The 14,380-nt window shown below is 37.8% G+C and overlaps 1 protein-coding gene across 1 annotated transcript in view; it reads right to left on the bottom strand.

Moving 5' to 3' along the window:
- znf407 (zinc finger protein 407) overlaps positions 1-14,380 on the bottom strand; it is a 157,966-nt gene that overhangs the window by 3,676 nt on the left and 139,910 nt on the right. The gene's annotated exons all lie outside the window — the stretch shown is intronic.

The raw sequence follows: 14,380 nt of genomic DNA, 5'->3' as shown, positions 1-14,380 counted from the left end.
CTCATTCTAAAAAAGCCACTTGAGAATGGCCCCAGGATTGTCTGAAGCAAGGCTTACATGGCCAGTCGAGGAACTGCAGCATGCTTTGGTTTCAGTTTTTAGTCCTGAAGGTTGCTGCTTGGTTGCCAAAAATATATCCAGATATTGTTAAAACTCCCAACTTCATAGAAGAAATTGTTTAGAGCCTGGTCTCTGCAGCTGTAGCTACTAGCTTTCTGTAAGACCTTGCCACAAGTCGCTTAAACAAAACCTCTCAAGTGTATTTAGAGTCTTGCTGCCTTTTTTTTAGTATTTTTAATTGTTCAACAAGTAACACAGCTTTCTGTGTCACTCAGCGCACCACCGACAAATCTGAGCTCCAATTAGAAATTGTGAAATTCTAATAAACAAGTTTTTTGTTTCTTAGCGTTAATTATCAAGTGTCTCTTTTTTGGACACACATAGACAGGTTTGCTAGCGTTAGCGGATAACTTAGTGCTTCACCCCTTTTTTAAGGGTCAACTATATGGTCACGTCTGGCTCTGGTGGCAATCAAAAATACCAAAATCAAGGCTTTAAAACAGACAATAAACCATGGCTAAGTGGATCTTTTATATATACCAATTTGTGCATGTAAATGGAGAGTCCTCTTCACACACTGAGGTTAATTATGGAGTTCCACAGGGTTCAGTGCTAGGACCAATTCTGTTTACATTATACATGCTTCCCTTAGGCAGCATCATTAGAAGACATAGCATACATTTTCACTGCTATGCAGATGACACCCAGCTCTATCTGTCCATGAAGCCAGATAACACACACCAATTAGTTAAACTGCAGGAATGTCTTAAAGACATAAAGACCTGGATGGCCGCTAACTTTCTGCTTCTTAATTCAGATAAAACTGAGGTTATTGTACTCGGCCCTGAAAATCTTAGAAATATGGTATCTAACCAGATTCATACTCTGGATGGCATTACCTTGGCCTCCAGTAACGCTGTGAGGAACCTTGGAGTCATTTTTGACCAGGACATGTCCTTCAACGCACATATTAAACAAATATGTAAGACTGCTTTCTTCCATTTGCGCAACATCTCTAAAATTAGAAATATCCTGTCTCAGAGTGACGCTGAAAAACTAGTTCATGCATTTATTACTTCCAGGCTGGACTACTGTAATTCATTATTATTAGGATGTCCAAAAAACTCACTGAAAAGCCTTCAGCTAATCCAAAATGCTGCAGCAAGAGTACTGACAGGGACTAGAAGGAGAGAGCATATTTCTCCTGTTTTGGCTTCCCTTCATTGGCTTCCTTTTAAATCCAGAATTGAATTCAAAATCCTGCTCCTCACATACAAGGTCTTAAATAATCAGGCCCCATCTTATCTTAATGACCTTGTAGTACCATATCACCCTATTAGAGCACTTCGCTCTCGCTCTGCAGGCCTACTTGTTGTTCCTAGAGTATTTAAAAGTAGAATGGGAGGCAGAGCCTTCAGTTTTCAGGCCCCTCTTCTGTGGAACCAGCTTCCAGTTTGGATTCGGGAGACAGAAACTATCTCTACTTTTAAGATTAGGCTTAAAACTTTCCTTTTTGCTAAAGCATATAGTTAGGGCTGGACCAGGTGACCCTGAATCCTCCCTTAGTTATGCTGCAATAGACGTAGGCTGCCGGGGGATTCCCATGATGCATTGAGTTTTTCCTTTCCAGTCACCTTTCTCACTCACTATGTATTAATAGACCTCTCTGCATTGAATCATATCTGTTATTAACCTCTGTCTCTCTTCCACAGCATGTCTTTTATCCTGTGTTCCTTCTCTCACCCCAACCGGTCGCAGCAGATGGCCGCCCCTCCCTGAGCCTGGTTCTGCCGGAGGTTTCTTCCTGTTAAAAGGGAGTTTTTCCTTCCCACTGTCGCCAAAGTGCTTGCTCATAGGGGGTCATATGATTGTTGGGTTTTTCTCTGTATCTATGAAGCGCCTTGAGGCGACTTTTGTTGTGATTTGGCGCTATATAAATAAAATTGAATTGAATTGAATTGAATATAGTCTATGCTGGCAACACAGCTTTGATTAATTCCGTTGTTTTCATTCTAATTCTGTTGTTTGTTTTAAACTTCCATTGTTTTCATTCAAATTCCGTTGTTTTCATTCAAATTCCGTTGTTTTCATTCAAATTCTATTCATTTCATTCTAATTCCGTTCATTTCATTGAAATTCCGTTGTTTTCAATCAAATGCTGTTGTTTTCATTCTAATTCCGTCGTTTTCATTCAAATTCCATTATTTGTTCTCAAATTCCGTCGTTTTCATTCAAATTCCATTATTTGTTCTGAAATTCTGTTGTTTTCATTCAAATTCCGTCGTTTTCATTTTAATTCCGTTGTTTTCATTCTAATTCTGTTGTTTGTTTTAAACTTCCATTGTTTTCATTCAAATTCTGTTGTTTTCATTCAAATTCCGTTGTTTTCATTCAAATTCTGTTGTTTTCATTCTAATTCCGTTCATTTCATTGAAATTCCGTTGTTTTCATTCTAATTCCGTCGTTTTCATTCAAATTCCATTATTTGTTCTCAAATTCCGTCGTTTTCATTCAAATTCCATTATTTGTTCTCAAATTCTGTTGTCTTCATTCAAATTCCATTATTTGTTCTCAAATTCTGTTGTCTTCATTCAAATTCCGTCGTTTTCATTTTAATTCCGTTGTTTTCATTCTAATTCTGTTGTTTGTTTTAAACTTCCATTGTTTTCATTCAAATTCTGTTGTTTTCATTCAAATTCCGTTGTTTTCGTTCTAATTCTGTTGTTTTCATTCAAATTCTTTTGTTTTTGATCAAATTCTGTTCTTTTCATTCAAATTCCATTGTTTGTTCTCAAATTCCGTCGTTTTCATTCAAATTCCATTATTTGTTCTCAAATTCCGTCGTTTTCATTCAAATTCCATTATTTGTTCTCAAATTCTGTTGTCTTCATTCAAATTCCGTCGTTTTCATTTTAATTCCGTTGTTTTCATTCTAATTCTGTTGTTTGTTTTAAACTTCCATTGTTTTCATTCAAATTCCGTTGTTTTCATTCAAATTCCGTTGTTTTCATTCAAATTCTATTCATTTCATTCTAATTCCGTTCATTTCATTGAAATTCCGTTGTTTTCAATCAAATGCTGTTGTTTTCATTCTAATTCCGTCGTTTTCATTCAAATTCCATTATTTGTTCTCAAATTCCGTCGTTTTCATTCAAATTCCATTATTTGTTCTGAAATTCTGTTGTTTTCATTCAAATTCCGTCGTTTTCATTTTAATTCCGTTGTTTTCATTCTAATTCTGTTGTTTGTTTTAAACTTCCATTGTTTTCATTCAAATTCTGTTGTTTTCATTCAAATTCCGTTGTTTTCATTCAAATTCTGTTGTTTTCATTCAAATTCTGTTCTTTTCATTCTAATTCCGTTCATTTCATTGAAATTCCGTCGTTTTCATTCAATTCCATTATTTGTTCTCAAATTCCGTTGTTTTCATTCAAATTCCATTATTTGTTCTCAAATTCTGTTGTCTTCATTCAAATTCCATTATTTGTTCTCAAATTCTGTTGTCTTCATTCAAATTCCGTCGTTTTCATTTTAATTCCGTTGTTTTCATTCTAATTCTGTTGTTTGTTTTAAACTTCCATTGTTTTCATTCAAATTCTGTTGTTTTCATTCAAATTCCGTTGTTTTCGTTCTAATTCTGTTGTTTTCATTCAAATTCTTTTGTTTTTGATCAAATTCTGTTCTTTTCATTCAAATTCCATTGTTTGTTCTCAAATTCCGTCGTTTTCATTCAAATTCCATTATTTGTTCTCAAATTCCGTCGTTTTCATTCAAATTCCATTATTTGTTCTCAAATTCCGTCGTTTTCATTCAAATTCCATTATTTGTTCTCAAATTCTGTTGTCTTCATTCAAATTCCGTCGTTTTCATTTTAATTCCGTTGTTTTCATTCTAATTCTGTTGTTTGTTTTAAACTTCCATTGTTTTCATTCAAATTCTGTTGTTTTCATTCAAATTCCGTTGTTTTCGTTCTAATTCTGTTGTTTTCATGCAAATTCTTTTGTTTTTGATCAAATTCTGTTCTTTTCATTCAAATTCCATTGTTTGTTCTCAAATTCTGTTGTTTTCATTCAAATTCCGTCGTTTTCATTTTAATTCCGTTGTTTTCATTCTAATTCTGTTGTTTGTTTTAAACTTCCATTGTTTTCATTCAAATTCCGTTGTTTTTGATCAAATTCTGTTGTTTTCATTCAAATTCCATTGTTTGTTCTCAAATTCTGTTGTTTTCATTCAAATTCCGTCGTTTTCATTTTAATTCCGTCGTTTTCATTTTAATTCCGTTGTTTTCATTCAAATTCCGTTGTTTTCATTCAAATTCTATTCATTTCATTCTAATTCCATTGTTTTCATTCAAATTCCGTTCTTTTCATTCAAATTCCATTGTTTTCATTCAAATTCCATTGTTTGTTCTCAAATTCTGTTGTTTTCATTCAAATTCCTTCTTTTTTATTTTAATTCCATTGTTTTCATTCAAATTCCATTGTTTTCATTCAAATTCCATTGTTTGTTCCCAAATTCTGTTGTTTTCATTCAAATTCTATTCATTTCATTCTAATTCCGTTCATTTCATTGAAATTCCGTTGTTTTCATTCAAATTCTGTTGTTTTCATTCAAATTCTTTTGCTTTTGATCAAATTCTGTACTTTTCATTCAAATTCTGTTCTTTTCATTCAAATTCCATTGTTTTCATTCAAATTCCATTGTTTGTTCCCAAAGTCTGTTGTTTTCATTCAAATTCCGTCGTTTTCATTTTAAGGCTTTATTATTATTAATAACCTTAGCTTTGCTGTAAGCTGTAAGATTTATGCAGAATGCTAATGACATGACAATGAATTAAAAAATGACTCTACACATAAAAGAAGAAAAGAAACTGATAATAGAGGACTGAAGAGGTAGTGTAACAGTTGAAGTGTAGATGGACAAGGTGATTCTCTTTAAATCAAGATGTTTCCTCTCCACATGAAATGGTAACTTTAATGAAGAGGGCAATCAGACTGCAGCTTTGTTAAGAGGGAGCAGCACTCTTCTCTTAGAAGGATATATAGTATACATTGTGCATTACAGCTTAAATACTCATAAGTAGAGTGTTCAACTCCCTGATTCTAACCCTCTTTATTCAGTCTCTCCTCTCATGTTTGAAGTGTCTTTCTAAATCTACCCTATACATCTATCTCATTACATATGCAGGTAAAGCTAACTATGCATTTGTTTAAGGGCAAAACACGAGAAAAAAAAAAGAAAAAATTATTGCGGCACTGCAGCACAGAGGCAACAAATCTCTGTAGTAAATATCAATTCAGGCCCTGCTATTTGTAACCCAAGTGACAAGCGCTGTAGTTAGTGTGTGGAAGGAGTCAGTACTGTCAAAGACAGCCAGAAGAAGGTGGCATTTTGAGCAGCAGAGGTTAGCTATTTACACAGAGCTACAGGGCCAGTGCTAACTGCCTACACCAAAATGCTTCGAGCTGAGAGGTCGGCCGGAGAGGACAATAACTCAGTGGCTGTTCAGTTTCTACCACTGCACCATAGAACCTGTTTGTAAGAGTGTGTGTGTGATTTTAGGAGAGAAAAAGCACATTAGTGTAGAAACTAATGAAGCTCAGGTGACTAAAGCTCAGTCTCTGCCAGTTTTTGTGTGAATCTCTAAGTTCACGTGTTGTTTATGTCAGCATTGTGGGTTAAGGTCAGACTTCACCGATGTGTGTCTCTACCACATGCGCTCCTATTCCTATTTGTCTCTGCGTGTGCTTGCTGTGCTGCAAAAATGTGTTGGTGTTGTGCTGTGGGGGTGGCGAGGCTACGCGTTGCTAGTGTGTGTCACATTAGCCATGGGGTGCTGTCGGCGGGGCCCAGCGGCGGCCCGCTGAGGTTTATGGAGTGTCACTCAGTCGCCGCAGCCGTGAATCAAGTTAATGTTGCAGATCCCATCTCTTCAGTTGTCCTGCGCTCCCGGTGGAAGAACAACATTTGAACAGCGTGATTTGGCCCCGGCGAGAGGCTGATGCCTGTTTAATATGTGTTTTGAGTGTTCTGACTGACTGACTCCTTTAACAGGAAGAAGGAGAGAGGATGAGAGAAAGAGAGGGAGGTGCAGGCTGCTTTATTGGCTGTGATCTGAAACAAGATGGAGGCTCCCTGAGAAGAATAAAAGAACGGGAGGAGGAAAAGGATGCACAGACAGGTGATGATGTCACTCTCATTTCCAAAACGAAAGAAACAAAAAAACCTTGAGGTATGCTTTTAATGCTGATAATGAATTTGTACAGGGGATATAACACTGTATTTGAGGAAGCACTTTACTTCTTATATCAGATGACAGGGGTGATGGTGCTTTTACTGAACTATCAGATGACTAGTTTATAGAAGAATTTGCAAAGCAAACAGAAATATGGAAGAATCAGCGAGAAGAGCGCAGAGAACAACATGATACATGTGAGGAAAATATGATCAGTATTAAATCAAAGGCCAATTTTCTAGTTTTCTTTCCAATTAATACCAGAGAGCACACGGGATTGCCGGCACAACTACTTTTTGGGATCAGACCTGGCTGCACTGCTACAATAGACTCATGCTCCCGAAAACTACCTGATAAAATTTGGTCTACTGCCAAGAAGCAACAGCACATTTTACAGGAAGTTATTTTAATGCCTGCTATTGTTCACTGTTTGATTGACTGTTGGAGCATGATCAGAAAATAATCCAAGGAGGACACAACTGTGTGCACTGTATGGGGAGAAAAGTGCTGCAAAGGACTCTGGTCTCAGAACATGATAACTTCATATGAAACGAAACGCTACTGGAATTAAACATAACCTTATTCTGCTTGGGGGCTCCTCTGGAACCACTTCAATGACCATTTGGTGACCCTCAGACCTCAGTTTGATAACCATTCAGTGACACTTTGTTCTAGACACTATTCTGTGTGTAAGCATCAGTGCAGAAGCCTCACACACACGGTGTGTGGTACAGATGTGATTATTGATCAGCAGATCAATGTGCTGGCCAGCGGTGGGGGCCCAGGGGCTCTAAGTGGCATTACTTTAGCTCGGAGAGGCCGCCATGGGAACGGTCAGACAGCACTTACCAGCAGTTAGAGAAATTAACCTTAACACTGAGACACCAGCACACACACAATCAATTACACTCATGGTAACACAGGTCAGGGTGCTGTGAATATAACTTACTCGCACATACACATACAATCAGGGGAGAGCACAGTGTGAGTCTTGTTATATTCATCAGGACGTCGCAGTAGTCAGAATCCTTAACTCAAATTTGTACCCCTCACTTTAACCTGGAAGTAACCCAGAGCAAGTCCTGAGTGGTTGCTGACAGTACAGAAGACAAAGAAATCAACCTGAATAGACACCACAGCGAGCAAAGTCAATTATACGGTATCAAACTATAACACAAGAAAGGGAAAAAAAGGCTCACCAAATCAATTACAAGGTCAATAACAGGACCATGAAAAAGCCAGCTTATTTTTGGAATTTTGCACAAAACCCTTTACAATCCTTTTACCAGCCGATTACCTTCAATTATAGATATGAAGCCAGCGCCTTAAAATGATGGAGACCCCTAAACCTGACACACATATGGCTGTTATTTGTGGAGGGATTTTTACAGATGAGGTGGTTTGTGAGCGTGTATGTGTGTCCGTTTGTGTCAGAAGCCTTTGAAGGTGACACTGTTAAGTAGATAAAGCATCACTTCTGGGTGGATCCAGGTCACCGAGGATGGCCTGCATATGATGATGTTCAGAGTGTGTCTGCATGGATGTCTGTGCACATGTGACTATTTTAATGCATATAAATGTATATTTGTGCATACTCTATTTATTTTGGCTACATGATGGCAACATTTCTGTATTATCTCTACATACATTCATCCCCTCTATTCTTAAGTACTATGACTCTTCAACGCCCTGTTGGAAACTCTTTGAATTTGGCCAAAACACTCAAAGATGAAGGGATTAAATTTTAATGGTTAAAGGTCACGGAAATGTGACTTCATTAAACCGTGGCACTATATAACGAACTCACCCACTATGAATCACTTACTGGTCCTTAAAACCCTAATCTTAAAGCTTGCATTTGAAACCGAGACACCGCACGCTCATACAGTAGCATTATGACAGTTACAAAGCAGGCCTGTCCTAAGGCACATCCTACGTTATCTTCCTTTTTTTAAATTTTTGCTGGAAATCACAATTTACAGCATTAACATCATGTTTTTTAATAATAGTATTTACTTTGGTAATATATAAAGTGGGCAGTAGGCTCATATTCTCTTCATATTCTGATTTCATTTTACAACCAGAGGAGTCGACCCCTGCTGGTCATTAGAGACAATGCAGCTTTAAAGAAGATATGTCCATCCTTTATATACAGTCAATGCACAAAAGATGCTTTAACTTAAGAATCCATAAATCCTTTAAATATAGATATATTTCACACAGAAATCTAGTAGACATGGCATGGTGGTTATATCATTTTTTTGTAAAACATATTTCATGCCATTATATGCACGTGCATTTTCCTTGTTTACATTTTTTAAAATGCATTTTAATATATTTAATCTTAATTTAAAAAAAAACACACATATGCTACTTTTGTCTTGAGTTTTATACTTTCTGAATGACTTTATTTACAGACATGTTTCCTATGCATCTCTACATATGGGCAGGTGTGTGTTTGCGTGCCTGAGTGTGTGCGAACAAACTAGCAGGTCAGCCGAGGTCCAGCTAGCGATGACTCTACTTTGTCTGATAGGGACAGCCGTTACTGTCACCTTTACAAATGCTATGAATCAATGCCAAGGAGGGACAGGCCGGCAGACCAAAAAACAACCAATTATACAGCATCCAGATTGACACTGGGTGGACAGGGCAGAAAGAGAGAGAGATGGAGGCACACTGAACTCACTCCAAGGACGAATAAACACAAGAGAATGAGGCCACAGACTGACAGGGGACCTTCTGGGCTGTAACACCAATACACTGACTTTGAGGGCCAATGTGAATCCATCAGTGACTAGGTGGACCTTAAAGAAAATGTTTAATGCTTTTTTCATAATTAATCGTGACAGAAATGAATGACTACATTGGTATTTACTATTGTATTTTCTCCAGCCCACTAAAGTTTTGTTTTATGTGCTCTCTATTGTGTTCCCTTCTTCCTGTGAAAGGTTAAGTGTTTTTTTTATAGATTACAGGCTGCTTTTACTTTCATTGTTTTAAATGTTCCCAGACTGAGAGAAGAGCTTAGCTCTGGCAGGAGAGCAGGAGAGCTGTAAATAACCACAATTATTCTTTTCATGTTCTCCCCTCTGTCTGCCCATTTTGTCCTGTGGACTATGGAAGGTAAGCAGATCAATCAATCAACAAACATCAAAAATCTGAAAATCATAACTACAGATTTTTGTGAGCTTGCAATTTCAAACAATGGCTTGAAGACAAAAAAAACACCTCAAAACGAATACAACACAATAAAAACAGAAAAAATGTGGATGTTTGCTAATGTATTACACTTCTTCCCACACACGCAACAGAACAAACATTCAAATTAGTTGTATTTTCAGAACATATACTAAATGTCAGCCACATATAATCAAGGACTTGGAAGGCTGTAGAAAAGCTTAAGAGTAGCATAATATGTTTTAACTGATTATAGTTTCAATGAAAAGCATCAAAGTGTTGTCTTATTTTCTCTTAAGAAATTCAAGAAACCGCCCACAATTTTCCAGCATTTTCTTAATTGCTTCTTCAACTGGGGTCGTGGGGGGCTGAATATCCCAGCTGACAGACTGAAAGGCAGGGTACACCCTCGACATGTAACACAGAGAGACAAGCAACCTTAAAAAAAGGGACAAAGCAGCAGATTTGAACCCAGAACTTTCTTGCTGTGAGGCAACATGGCACCATTTTGCCACCCAAGTAGCAACCCCCAGGGCTGAAAAATGAAGCCGGTTGCTTCATTTTCTCTTGTCCCCCCCGCATAACAACTCTATGTGAAGTGTTTTTTAAAGTTTTTTATTCCAAGCTGTTTTGGATTTTGTTAAGACTTAAGCTCCACACTGGATGTGATTTGCTTGTCGCACAGCTCTCTGAAGCTGACATATGGCCACTTGAGGACATTTCAGGTGTTGGTTGTCTAGGTAACCCTCTAATTTAATTTACTAAAACATTATATGTCAGTCATGGTATCCTACACTCTCATTGGTAGTTACCTTATTCACTCGCTTAGAAGAGAAAAGTTTCTCTTAGGTCCCGCCCATTTTGCATCACTGGCGGTTTTTCCCGCCGTTTGAAATCACTGAATGTCAGCCACTTGGTGATTGGTTGCTACGCTGCTGTAGATCACTTTCCAGTGTGGAAGCAGCTTTAGGGGCGGGGATGCTTTGATTGACAGCTGTCACGATACGGGCAGCTGTAGAAGCAGCTGTCTGCCAGGTCTCTATGGGCTCAAAATGTGGTCATAAATATTTTGTACTTGTAAAAAAGATTTGTATGTGTAAAAAAGATTTGTATGTGTAAAAAGAATTTGTGTGTGCGTAAAAAAGATTTGTATGTGTAAAAAAGATTTGTGTGTGCGTAAAAAAGATTTGTATGTGTAAAAAGAATTTGTATGTGTAAAAAAGATTTGTGTGTGCGTAAAAAAGATTTGTGTGTGCGTAAAAAAGATTTGTGTGTGGACTTAGAAAAAAAACCCCTGCAAGTTACAAGTACGAATTTTGACCCTATTTTTCTTCCTTTCATCTGATTGGTCAATGTCATGTCAATCACAAATGTAACAATCCAATCAGAGAACAGATGGGTTTGGCTGTTGGAGGGGCGCTTTTTTTGAACTGCAGGTCTTTGAAGGGAATAAATGCCCTTTTACATGCCAACCCAGCGTTTTCCTTCATCACCACGAAGGAAAACAGTCTGTGGTCGTCCGAGTTTGGTGATTTTTGTGTCACAGGTCTACGTGTTTAATATAGGGACTTCCACAGCCTTTTCAACAGCAGTTACATTTGTGATTGACATGACATTGACCAATCAGATGAAAGGAAGAAAAATAGGGTCAAAATTCGTACTTGTAACTTGCAGGGGTTTTTTTTCTAAGTCCACACACAAATCTTTTTTACGCACACACAAATCTTTTTTACACATACAAATCTTTTTTACGCACACACAAATCTTTTTTACACATACAAATCTTTTTTACGCACACACAAATTCTTTTTACGCACACACAAATCTTTTTTACGCACACACAAATCTTTTTTACACATACAAATCTTTTTTACAAATACAAAATATTTATGACCACATTTTGAGCCCATAGGTCTCCCCTCTGCTAACAGACTGAACTGGGCCACATCGCGGTGTTAAAGCATCAGTGCCTTTTGAAGCATTTTTAATTACACTAACTGACAAATAATGTGGTCTGCTGTCAAATACAACCTCACAGTCTGTGCTTCACTTCTGGTAAGTGAAACTTGTATATTTCATTAACCTGTTACTTAGCACCAAACAGTAAACTGGGTCAGTTTCACCCTGTTTATTGATGGAGCTTGCTAACCAAGTTAGCTCCCATTAGCTTTCTTGGTTAGCAATGCTATATGGCGGTTGCACAAACTCCAAATGCAGACTCTAGAAACCAATATTTTGTTTGATTAGGAACACAAGGAACATTTTACACTTTCATGTCTGACATGAAAGTGTAAAATAAATAACCAAAATTATTTTAACTGTAATAACATCTAAAGCACTGAACAATAAAATATACTAGTCGAACAGCTGAGGTTGAAAGGGTTCAAGAGGTGAGAAATACATATACGCACGCACGCACGCACACACAGAGTATGTGGTCAGAAGAAACACAGGTTGGTGTCCTGCTCTCAGCTCTTTTTCTGCTGACAGAGGATGACCCAGTGTGAGTCTAATCTGCTCCACACTAACTCCATCTACTTCATGTCCCCCATGTGCCCCCGAAGGGAGAGGAGGGAGAGAAACAGAGAGGTGAAAAGTGAAAGAGTAAAAGCAAGAAAAAAAAAGAAGACACAGCTTTATCTTTCTATTTCACCATTCAAAGAGCTGTTGGTGTCATGTAGTTAATGAGTTAGTTAAAGTCTGGTAAATAAGTGTTTATTTTCAGTTACAAAGTAGGTGTCATTAAATACATTCTTTCGAAACAGGCTAGATTTTTATTTGAGCCACAAAGATTTAAAAGCAAGTGCTAATTATGCTCTTTTATGTGCTATTTTAATTTCGGAAAGAATTTGCAAGAAACTATGGTAACAGTGCTTTGTTTGCACATTTTTCACAAGACAGGAAAACTCATGTTTGGACACCTGCTTTTAGAAATTAGGCGAAAACTGTTAAACATTTAAAAACTTAATGAACCAAAACAGAAGGAAAAAAATGGCCTTACAGAAGAATAAATAAGTAATAAATGACAGTGCTGTCAGTTAATAGGTGACCTGGGCAAGCAGCTATCATTAGATGTTTCAAGAAAAACCGGCACTAATCACTTCCTGGAAGACCAGATGCAGAGGACTTTCAAATTAATAAGTGCAAATACGAAGGTTTCGTTAGCCAGTACAGTTGATGCAGGATGCACTGGCTCACAGGAAAGTCCCTCCACAAGATCAATGGTATGCTTTACATCACAACATGAGCATCATGTACCACAAAACACGGGCTGCTGAGGATTCATCTGGTTGGCTGCAGATGAAAAAAAGAAAAAGAAAAGCAAACGTGTGGGAGGTTGATACAGCCGCACAAAGTGAGGCCTGATCAACCTCAGCAGGGTTGTCAGTGAGAGGGCGTCTGGTGCTGAAAGGCCTGAAACACCTGATGACTGCAGGTTACATCACTGATTATGTGGCCTAGAAAAGCATCAGAAGATACATCATTTCAACTTTAAAAATGAGTAACCAGATATGACTAATGTATTACTTTTTGTTGGAGTGCCGGTTATTTCCCTGATGCTGTAAATCACAGCTATTTGCACTCTCCAGATGAAGGTCAGAAATGATCACAGTGTGATGGCCAGATGCGAGTAGCAAAGAATGAAACAGAATAGAGCGAGGAGGCGCGTAAAGAGCCCCATCCAAGAATCCAAGAGGGGCGGTTGACATATGAAACAATAACAAAGATCATAACACTTTTTCTTTCCCATATTCCCCCTCCTTCCCTCCTCTCGCTCTCCCCCATTAGAACTTCCTTCTATTCCTCTGTCCTGTTTCCTTCTTCTAACTCTCTCTCGCCTTTCTCTCAAAAGCTCTGGAGGTGGACCTTTGATTGCTTCTTTAATTAGCAATGTCAGACGGCTCTGTGGATTTACTGGGGATGTCGAACTTCTGCAGATAATTGCATGCCTTTCCCTTTCTCTTTTGCTACCTCCCTCCCTCCCATCCTCCATCCATCCCTCTGCAGTCCTTTCACTATGTCCCCCTATCTATCCCTCTCACTCACTCTCCTATGATTTAATGATTAATTATGGATGTGAGTTTGAGAATAAAAGCTTTTTCACTAATCAAAATGAAATTTTCCCCCCATTCTGGTAATTACAGTGTGAAGATGATGTTGCTGATGTCTTTTTGTTGCCAAGGCCTGAACTGCGCAGTGATCTGAGGTCCATCAAGGCGGATGAAGTGAATAATCGCAACATAATGGCTTGCTTCAAAATTTCTAAAATAAACTGGGTGGAGAAATGAAGTCAAAGTGGTCTCGATTGGATTGAGGGAGAAAAGGAATAAACAAAGAGACAGAAGCAGAATGCTTTAGAAAATCTTAGTACAGAGGCCCAGAAAGGGAAACAAAGTGAAGCCTAAATCTTCAAGCTTGACAACAGCCATCAGTCATTCAGGAATTATTGTCTTTGTCCAAAAGCTCTAGTTTAAAAATGCAATTAGAGTTGCAGCTCACAAACATTTTCTTTACCAAACTGCAGAGCATTTAAACTAAGAGTGTGTGAAATGTGGGAAAATAATCAAATATGTCCAAGGTGGTATTATTCATATTTATGTTAGCTGAAAGGATTGGCTGGTTAACTGTCTAAATGACAGAATATGACATAGTAACATCTGTACAAAGATAGTAATCAATTTCAGACAAAGCTGCTAAACAACGTAGCAGCTTCTCATTTGTAAGGGTTTGGTGGTGGTTTCTTATTACAGTGTGTTCATGTGCAACATCTGATGGTGATGGTGGCACAATTACCACAATTACTTCACAATAATGAAGAAAATTAGTATCAACAAAATATACTGTAGATACTGGCAAAGCACGCAAAGGAGCAACAACACAACGTGTGCTGCAAATAAGCAATGA

Source organism: Perissodus microlepis, chromosome 11, assembly GCF_051167445.1.
Source record: "Perissodus microlepis isolate ML-2025 ecotype Zambia chromosome 11, ASM5116744v1, whole genome shotgun sequence".
Taxonomy (NCBI): Eukaryota; Metazoa; Chordata; class Actinopteri; order Cichliformes; family Cichlidae; genus Perissodus; species Perissodus microlepis.
Note: the sequence above shows the minus strand (reverse complement) of the source record. Positions and strands in the feature narration are given on the sequence as shown.